Genomic DNA, 9863 nt, shown 5'->3' with positions numbered 1-9863 from the left:
ATTATTTTAAGAAAAAGTCTTTAAAAGGGTTATTCAATAATCAGTATAGTTTTGCTGGTCTGTTCTGCTTCTTGCCTGGAGGAACTTACTACACAGGAGCTGTTTGAAGTGTAGGTCAGAATAAACTGGGATAAAGATGCCTCATAAACTGCTGCTTTGTACGTATTCATTATCTTTACCAGTAGGTGGAGCTGCCACGTTAGGTGCTGCATTTTTTTCACTTCTCCCCCTCCATTCCCCCACCCTTCACGCGCCCCCCCCCCCGGCTTCTCTTAATAAGCTGTTTTCTGATATATGTTGGGTACCATAGAGTGAGACTGAGAACAGGAAGCGGAGGCAGAATCAGAGAGGATTCTGGAAAGGTCTCTGTGTTTTCTTTTCCACTGAGAATACGGAAATTATAATTAATTAGTAAAGCCTTGTGGATGGAAATCTGGACTATTTCAGGAGGAGACTTATATTATCATGTTATTTTTGGATGCTGGGCTTTGCAGTGATTTGTCATTCTCTTTCAATCAGGTAAGCTGGCAAAACATTTAATTGTACCCATAATAAATCTTAGTAATATGATCTTTTCCACATTGCGGAATCGGATTTTACTCTCTGGTTTGCTGTTAAGGTAGAGCCAAAGATGAAATGGGGAATTCAAAGCCATTTTGTACTGACTGATTGTGATGATGGTGTGATTTTTTTCATTTTAACCTCGTTAAATCTGGTATCTGGCCTCTTACTCTTAATGTGATGTTGTGATGCAGTAGTCTTACTTGCAAAATCAGATCATTTTATAATCAAGCTATACTAAATTAATTCCTAGTGTTTTATAGAAGTGACCTTGTTTCCTAAGAAGAAAAATCTGGTTATATTCAGGCTCAGGAACAGCAGGTCTCATAAGATTCTGAGCATCTCAGATTCTGATGATCCAGGAATAAAATCTGTGTGGTTTGTTACTGCTATTTTCAATATATATATGGTATTTAAAGAAATTCCCTTATTAGATTTTGTAAAATATATATAATGAAATATTTTCTTTCTGTGCCAATTTTTGCATGGTTGTGTGTCTGTGTGTATGAGAGAATGGGCTCACCAGCTGTTAATTAACCAGAGGTCCACACTGACGATACAGTTCACATTTTGTCTGTAACATTACTGTCTAGCTTAATATATCCTTCTTAATAGGACTGTTTGAAGAAATCAGCACAAGAATTATTACATTTATTTATGTTATTGTTCATTTATCTATTGTCTCATTCATTGTTATCAGTAATAATTAAAGCCATCAGTTATTAAAGGTAAAACGAAACCATCTATTGAAGATCACTTTGATATATGAATTCTTTTTTCAGTAGTGGTTCTACAGACACCATTCACATTAAAGCTATATATGTTATCATAGTATTAATTTGGAAATTATTTCCAAGAGAAAACAGTAGAAATAACAAAATGCCGAAAACACGTACAACAAAATAAGGATCCCACTGCTTACAAATCACCATCTCAATCCATGTAAGAAAAAGCAAGCAGGACTGGGTTTCAGGTGGTACTCAGAGTACCAAGTGAGGCCTGTACCTGAAGTAGCGATATGAAAGAATGAAGTTTTTAATATGTATTTTTTATGGTGCTAAATCAAATGTGCCTGTGGTGTCCTTGCGTAACTTCAAAATATATAATTAATAATAATGATGATACTTGTTTTAAAAACGTATCATGTTTGTGCTTTCATAATTGATTTGTCAAGCAAACAGTTTCAGAAGAAGACTTTTTAACTTTAACAAACAGTTTAATATTTAATTTTTGCTCTCTTGCACATCTCCATTTTGGGAGGAAAGATTTTTAAAGCCTAGAATGTGAGCTGCTGCAGTAATTTGAAGCTTTGTAGCACCTAAACAGATAACAGATATGTTGCTTATTAGGCCTTGATATTTATAGAAATTATGCTTGTGTTGTTAGCTTATAATTTTTCCCTCTAATGAGCAGAAATTAAGAGCCCATACTGATTTTCTTAGCTGTGCAACTAAATTCAGTATTGTAAAGTTCTGTATAGATAACACTAGATGCTAGCAGAGGTGGAGACTTTCACATTCTCATTAGAGAATATAAAACAATTCCCCTGTGCCTCTCAGATTCTGTCAGAGTGTTGTTTCCCTTTATTAGCAGGTAACCTGAAGTATGGAGGGATCAAGGGAAAGGAGAAAGTGTAGAAAGTATGGGGGTTTTAATCAATATGCTGATTACATATTTTGTGTTTTCACCTCCTTTTCTTCATCAGATAGCATTAGGTGAGTTAACTTTTACCTTATGAAGATTAGGCATGGAGATAAATTTATTTGCCCTCAGAAGACTAAGGATTTTAGAAGAGAAAAGGATGGTGGGATGTAAGGTGGAACTTTCTGACTGATGGTATCCATTTTCTTCTGCTGCTCACGTTCTCAGCCCTATATAATTTGTTATGTGGATTAATTACATTGCTGGAGTCCACAACTTTTGATGGATCAAATAACAGCAGATACTAAGAGAGTTCTTTGTACAAGGCAAAAAAGTTGTGACCTTGTTCTCTAACGTGCAAATCCTGGCCCTTTTTACCCATATGCTGTTCTTGCCATAAGGTGACAAATGAAAAAATGCTTGAACTCTGCTTGATTTAAACCTAAGGGAAAATAAATGCAAGCTTCTGATATTGGTACTTGATTTGTTAAGATCATCTATTTATTTGTTGAACTCTGAAAATGACTATTGAAAGTAAGGTTCAGGAAGTTACATTTACTCTGTTCTTTATCAGACATTCTAGTTAGAAGTTAGAAACTTAACTTTCAAAAGTCTAATTAATTATTTGCCACTCAGTGTAACTCTTCTATATTTTTTTACCTTATATCTGTTAATCAGTAATATATACTGTTGCCATTTGCAGGGAATATTATTTTTTCATCCTCATTTGAAGAAATAAAAGTTTTAAAATATCATAATAAAATTGATGCTTGCTAGTTCAGACCACTTACAGCACAAATGTACACACTCTGAGCTGTGGCTTTGGTGAGTCCATCAAATCAAGTGTCAACCACCATAAAATCCATTTATAGGAAACTGCAGCCTCTTCACTGAAAAGCTGCTGTTACTCATTACAGCTACTACTCCTGATTAAAAGCTCTGAAGCACGTTGCCAATGGCATCTCTCTCAAAGTTCAGTATTGACTGCACTCCCATAGGACCTTGACATTGGAGCTGGGGTATATTACAACCAGTTCATCTGCTTTCATCAAAATTTTCTTTATGAACTGGAATCCCTAGTATATTACTGTGATAGTGTTATTGCTCAATTTTCCTTGTCTTATGATGAGGTAAAGCAGAGGGACTAGAGATGAGAGTAGCTCAGGCAGGGACTGTATTATTTCAAAATATAAATACAGAGTAGGAGCACCATATGCTCTTGAGTAACCATAATGTTTGCATACTACCACTGTAATCGTAAACAGGAGTAAGCAAGTTACTTCTGTGACCTAGAATTTATCTGGTCACTCATTTGTTCATTATCCATCCCAAAATTATTTCTATCCATTACAAAAAAAAACAAAACCCAACAAACCAAACGCACTAGCCAACCCACCCCAAAACTATAATTTCAAATTGTTGCTAAACTTTGAAGTGGTCACCAGTCTTGGTAAGGTCTTCCTACAAAAAATTACTATTCACTTACTCTGCCAACTAAGGCAGATCACGGAATGTGTTTTACAGTAAAAAAATGAAACTAAAAAGTTAAAATTTAATTCAAGTTCTTAAGCTTTTATGAGGCTCTTTCACCTGTAAAAACCTTAAGGAAAAGGTTATTTATGCTCAAATTATTTGTCTAGTTATTAATTCTTTATTGTTATTGATGTCTTCTTACTGAGTAGGTTTACTTAGGCAAGTGTAATCATAGAGCTACCATGTGTGCAGGTCCCTTTTTCAACCTGGAATTGTATTTGTAACTTCTCTGGATTCCTGACTTGATCCATCAACTTGCTGGATGTCATATATCTTTATCAAATGATCATGTTTGAATATGTATATATTGACTTTATTGTAGTCCATATGCAGTGAGTCTGGCACATCCCAGAGATATCAATTGCATACATGCTGTACTGTTGAGCTACCTGCTCAGCAAAGCTGATGATTCACATGTGTTAAAGTTACTATATATGTATAGATCAGCTGAACAACACATACAGCTGACTCCCTATACCTGCACTGCATCAGGCACATCCTCATATTTCTTTGCAGGATTTCCTGAATGAAAGTATGAGGGACACTAGTAAAACTGAAAGAATATCTCAGATTCTAGTATGGAAAATAGCTGAGAAGAGCATCAGCACTATTGGCTCTGTGATCCCCTTTACTATACCCCAGTATAAACACTTAACAGGAAGATCTTGGGATAGCAATACATAGCAGGCAATTTCCATTTATAGATGATTTATGCTTAAATTAGACATTGCTTATTTAATATTAGGCCCTCTTTTTTGATACAAGAGGGGAGCAGTGTTTCTGGTCCTTTAGCATAATTTATTTTAAGAACCATGTGAAGTGAGAAATTTCCTTTGTGTTGTGTGTGAAATTTGGGGCTAGCACAAACTGTTGCATGCTCTGCTTAAACATAAAATACTATTATGTATGATGATATATAGGTTTCTAAGAAGTTACAAGTTTGTGTTCAAAATCACTACAGAAATGCAGATGAATTAAAATGAACAAGGAATAAGAGGAAATTAATTGCTCACAGGAAAGATAGTTCCTTTTATATAGGGCAACATAGCAGTATGTGGCCTGGCTACTGTATTCATTGAGAAAAAAACTGACATAATTTCTCAAAAATCATGTCCCTTTACTGTCTCGTAGTCCTGGGAAAGGAGTAGAAATTTTCTGAGACCATGTAGCCTGAATTTGGGCTGACGTGTCCCAAATTCTTGCCTGCATTGGTTCAAATACCCTGAAGAGTCTTTGTTATCTGCTATTGTACTATCTTTTAATATTTGGACACACTGAGGAATTCCAAATTTATGTTGGTTAAAAATATACTCTCAGAAGATCAAAGTTCTTGGTCTAATTTTAAGTATGTCCAAATAAGAAGTTTTCAGATGTTAAAATGAAGGCACTTTCTTAACAAACAACTCTTAACTGCCTTCTCAAAAGCTAGTCACAGAGTACAACTGTGTAGCGTTTCCAAGATTTTGATACAATAATATTTTTATCCCTTTTTATTCATATTTGAAATATATGTGTGCTGATCTTGGAAACCTGAAGGTGAATTCACCTCTGCCCTACATAAAACCAGGATTTTTTCTTCTCAGATGTAGTTAACATGACACCAACTTGATTTCCTTGAGCACTGAAATTTCTCTACACTTACTACTGCTAAGAGCATTTACTTTTGAATGTATATGCAGTTGTGCAGTGTTTAAGTAATAAGGATCAAGCTGGTAGACTACAAAATTAGGATGCTAAGTGATAGGAATGAAGAAGCCCTATACATTTTAGAAAAGTTAACCTAACTCCACAGTGACAGTCAAAGCAAGACATTTTTCACCACAGATAAATTGTTCTTATTTGAACAGATATTTGAGTGTTTTCCATTGAAAAGCACTCTTTTAGAGGGAAAGAATTCTCTAAATCTAAACTGTCCAAAAATTCAAGTTTCCTGTGATAACTTTTGTTACAGAGAGCGCGCACACTTTTAAATGAGTGAAGACATAGACCTAACTTGCACTCTTGCACCCTATCAAGGAGCAGAGCAAATTCCACTCATCACAAACAGCTTTGAATCTTTTTAGAAAGTTCTGTTAATTTTAATTTAAAGCCCAATCATCTGTAAAACTTGTGTATGACAGATGAAAACAAAAGCGCTAGGGTTTACAGTAAGAAAGGCAATCTATTTGTAATGTTATTTTAGGTCTGAGTGGAATAAACTTGATGACAGAAATAAGTAGTTAATCTCAAAAGGGCCCAAGAGCCCAAGGTCAGATTGAACTGGAAGAGGGAAATCCTAATATTTGCATTCATTGAGATGAAATGTCTGAAGAAAAGCCTGTCACTAATATTTAAGACCAAAATTTTCATATGAAGAAGTCTGACCTGAGACAGAAGTTCTGCCCAGAAGCAATATAAAAAAAATTCAACCTGTGTTAGGAAGGAATTTCTTCCTACTGAGTGAAGCTGTAACTGATTATTAAAGGAGTCTTCCTGAAAGGTTTTTAGTAACACCAGTTTAAGTTACTTGCCATGCATTTCCTACATATCAATTTGCTTTAGTTTGTGTTATAATAGGAAGAATATTAGAATTCTAGTAGCTGCTATAACACTAGCTATCCTTCTGTAGTGTGTATTACTTAAAGCCTCTAATTAGTAAAATATTTTGTTAATATATTTAAATTTCAACATTACAAGAGACATCTTTTAAAGAGATAGTAGAACTTGTAACTCATAGGCCTTGCTCCTTTGGATTTATTACATACAGGTAGTGACTAGATCAAAGTCATACTTCCATAATCCATTCGGAAAACATTCCAAACTCAGGACTTGGTTAAGTCTTCCATGATGCCTGAGTGAATGCCTTGAAGAAATCCCTGTACATTTTCCATATGCTGTGTTAAACCAGAGGTATAAAGCACTCTATTTTCATGTTGGCTTTCTGTGCATTTTCTTCCTTGTGTAGTGACGATCACATTCAGCCGAGAAATGTGTGTAAGCCTCTCAGTCAGAAGTTCCAATTTTTTCAATTTCAGTTTCCTAGACAACTGTCAAAGTCTAAATACAACCCATTAATCTTGTGCTATACAAAGTTTATTCTTTCATATTTTGTGTTGATTAGTTTCTGGGGCTTACTAGGACTAGGAAAGTCAGTGTTCCAGCTGCATGGTTCTTAATGATTCAGTTAATTTTCTGAATTTAGTTTGTTATTTTTTTTAGGTTCATAAGCAATTATTTTCTGTTGCATATGCATTTTCATAAGTTTCCCTAGAAAAATTTAGAAAAGGGTATTACTTTAAAAACAGAGCTTTCTACTTTTTTACAAAGAAATATCGATACTGCAATGTATTTAGATATTGTTAACTGATGTTTTATTGTGACTTCAACACCTTCACAGTGGATACTGGTGTATGTTCCAGTGTTTCACTTGTGAGCACATTTAAATTTTAATTTGAGTACAAAAAATATTAGAAATTAGTTGAATCTAGGTTATGGGGAACACACAACAAATAATTCTGAATCTGGACAATTAATTCTGTGGATTTTTGTTTCTTGTTAATCTAAAATCAGGTTAACATTTTTATAATCACGTAACACTTCAAATGTCCGTATGGTTTCCCATGATTTCTGTTCATTCTCTGGCATTTGTCTCTAACATGAGAATTCCCTTAGTTGAAGCCATCACTGGCATATTGTCCTATAACAGTCTTTATAAGAGTATCTAATTTTGAATAATGACATTTCTTTTGTAAATTACATTTCAGATGGGATCACACATTTTGCCGTGAGTCAATGTGAAAGTAACATGCAACTACCTTTTCCAGCTCATGATTATATTCAAAGGGAGCTCAAGTGCATGAGGATATAGTTTGAAACTTTTTTTTAAGCAATACATTTAAGCAGAATTTGAAGTATATTCTAACCAGTCTTAAAAATAAATGCTGATGCCATATAGGCATAAGGGTTCAGGAAAGAGTCTCACAGAAAATAATATATATAGTCTGTCCATCAGGAATCACCTCTGACTAGGCCTGAGATTTTACTTATGATTCACTCTTGGAAGCTGAATCAGGGTAATCTACCCCAAATAAAAATTATTTTGGTCAACATGATATCAACCAAAATAAATCTCTATCATTACCTTCAGCTACAGTAAATCTGAAATCTGTATAATCTGGACCTGCCTATGAAAATTTCTAGTCTTGGGGTGTGAACCAAAGAGATTAAAAAAAACACAAAGGGTTTTTTTTTAATGTATTGGAAATATCTGCATTATACAGAAAAAAATGTTAAAAGTATAGGAGATGAATTTAAATTCTGTAATGAAATTACTCTGACACAGCCTAGGCCTATTATAAATTCAGAACAAAGGGCTCACAATTCTGCCAACCTCCTTCCTTCAATTTTTGCTGTGACTACCATCGATACTACTACACTATCATGATGTATAGCATTAGTAGATACAAAGCTGCATCTCTTAATCCATTGGAGATACAGCCAGTACAAACATACATAGGATGCAATAAATAGGGACGTGGAGACTAGGTGATATGTGAAAAATGTGAAAAAAGGTTCTCTGCCTTGTGCTCTAATTCAAAATACATTTATTGAATTATTGGTTTAATGAAATTACCTGCACTGCTAGTGTTATTAATAATTTTCACATTAAAGATGAATTCCTCAACATTTTGCAAACTGGCAAATATTTTAACCGCATAGAAGTTACACCCCCTCTTTTGAAAATAAATGTCATATAAATGCTTAGTATTAGTGATTACTCTTTTATTAGGAAGCTATAGTATCCCTTTCATATTATTTTAAAACTTGCAAGCAACAGCACTTACACATTTTGCTAATTTGCACTGTATCTGACTGTGAGATCAGATTTCAGCCACAATGCTACTTCAGAGCCAGAATCCAGATGCACCCAGTAGGCAAAGGGATGGGGAAATCCCCTACATACCCCCAGGGAAAGCTGCATTCAGTGGAAAATATGCATTGGTGAATAAGTATCATTGGTGGCAGTATGAGAGTCATGATCCCCTGAGGTTAGTGCTGGAGACACAGCTTTCAGATGTCTTCAGTGGAGCCTCTCCAGTAGTGACTCACCACAGTAAGATGTGCTGAATCAGTGCCTTACTCAAAATGACTGGGACATTGAAAGAATCTGCTGTTGGCAATGGTCAGAATGACTTTATGTTACATCATTAAATAAATAGAAGCTGTAATTGTGGTACCACTTATCGTATCTTTGGGAAAAGATAATTCTAGATTAATAGTAACTAGTACTAGGTAAATTCTAGGTTAGTTTTTGAAATATATTTTCTGTAGGAGTACTTGGAGATCTATCTTTAAAAACAAAACAAGCAGTGGTCTAGTAGAAAGCTTTCACTTCTGTTTTCCCACCTTCTGTGTCCTCTTTGACCCAATGTGTGTCTACACAGTTTTTCTTTATTTTATCTACAGAGTTTCTACAGTGGCTGCTCATTCTCTCTGTATTTGGAGAAAAGTATTATTAAGGGCTGCTTTGGCAGCAGCAGAGACTTAAAAGAGAGGGATGTCTTCTTTTTCTTTTCTTCTCTAGGGATAAAAACAAAGTAACAACAACGTTTAAAAAGTACAAAAAGAGCCAGAAATAGATATAGTTCAAATGAGAATAAATGTCTCAAAGACAGCTCACCTCAATCTCAATGGCTGAAGAGTAAAGTTTGCAAGCTGTAAGTCGACTATTTAAATTTAATGAACTAGCTACTCAGATTATTAAAGCTTTAAAGACCGAGGAAGCCATAACCAACCTTTGGTCAGCTCTTGTAATGATGCAATCTTTAAATTGAAGAACCTGGAGAAGAAATTGCTTTTTTTGCTATTACATTGCTGGAGATGGAAGAAAAATTTTGCCACACAAAGTAAAACAGAGATTCTCTAAGATAAATAACACGAAGAAGTATCCATATTTTCATGCAAATATAGACTGAATTAACTTCTATTCCTGGTTAGAGACAGTAAATCCTGGGGGGAGTAATGATACACTGTGCAGTTCCCTAAGTGACAAATGAGAACACTCCTGTTAGCCTGAGCACAGTTATCCCGTGTCTACTAAAGACTTCTCTAGTCATGCAGTAATCTCAACAAGACCCATTTTTCCCTTT

At 34.8% G+C, this 9863-nt stretch overlaps 1 protein-coding gene across 2 annotated transcripts in view; it reads left to right on the top strand.

The window, feature by feature from the left end:
* Nucleotides 1–323: 323 nt before the first annotated feature.
* The window catches only part of LOC141925227 (sodium channel protein type 2 subunit alpha-like), a 77894-nt gene continuing 68354 nt past the window's right edge, over nt 324–9863 (top strand). For both annotated transcript variants that reach the window (XM_074828992.1, XM_074828991.1), the window contains exon 1: nt 324–519. The gene's annotated coding sequence lies outside the window, so the exon portion shown is untranslated. The remainder of the gene's footprint in view (nt 520–9863) is intronic.

This window comes from Strix aluco, chromosome 6 (genome assembly GCF_031877795.1).
Source record: "Strix aluco isolate bStrAlu1 chromosome 6, bStrAlu1.hap1, whole genome shotgun sequence".
Classification (NCBI taxonomy): Eukaryota; Metazoa; Chordata; class Aves; order Strigiformes; family Strigidae; genus Strix; species Strix aluco.
Note: the sequence above shows the minus strand (reverse complement) of the source record. Positions and strands in the feature narration are given on the sequence as shown.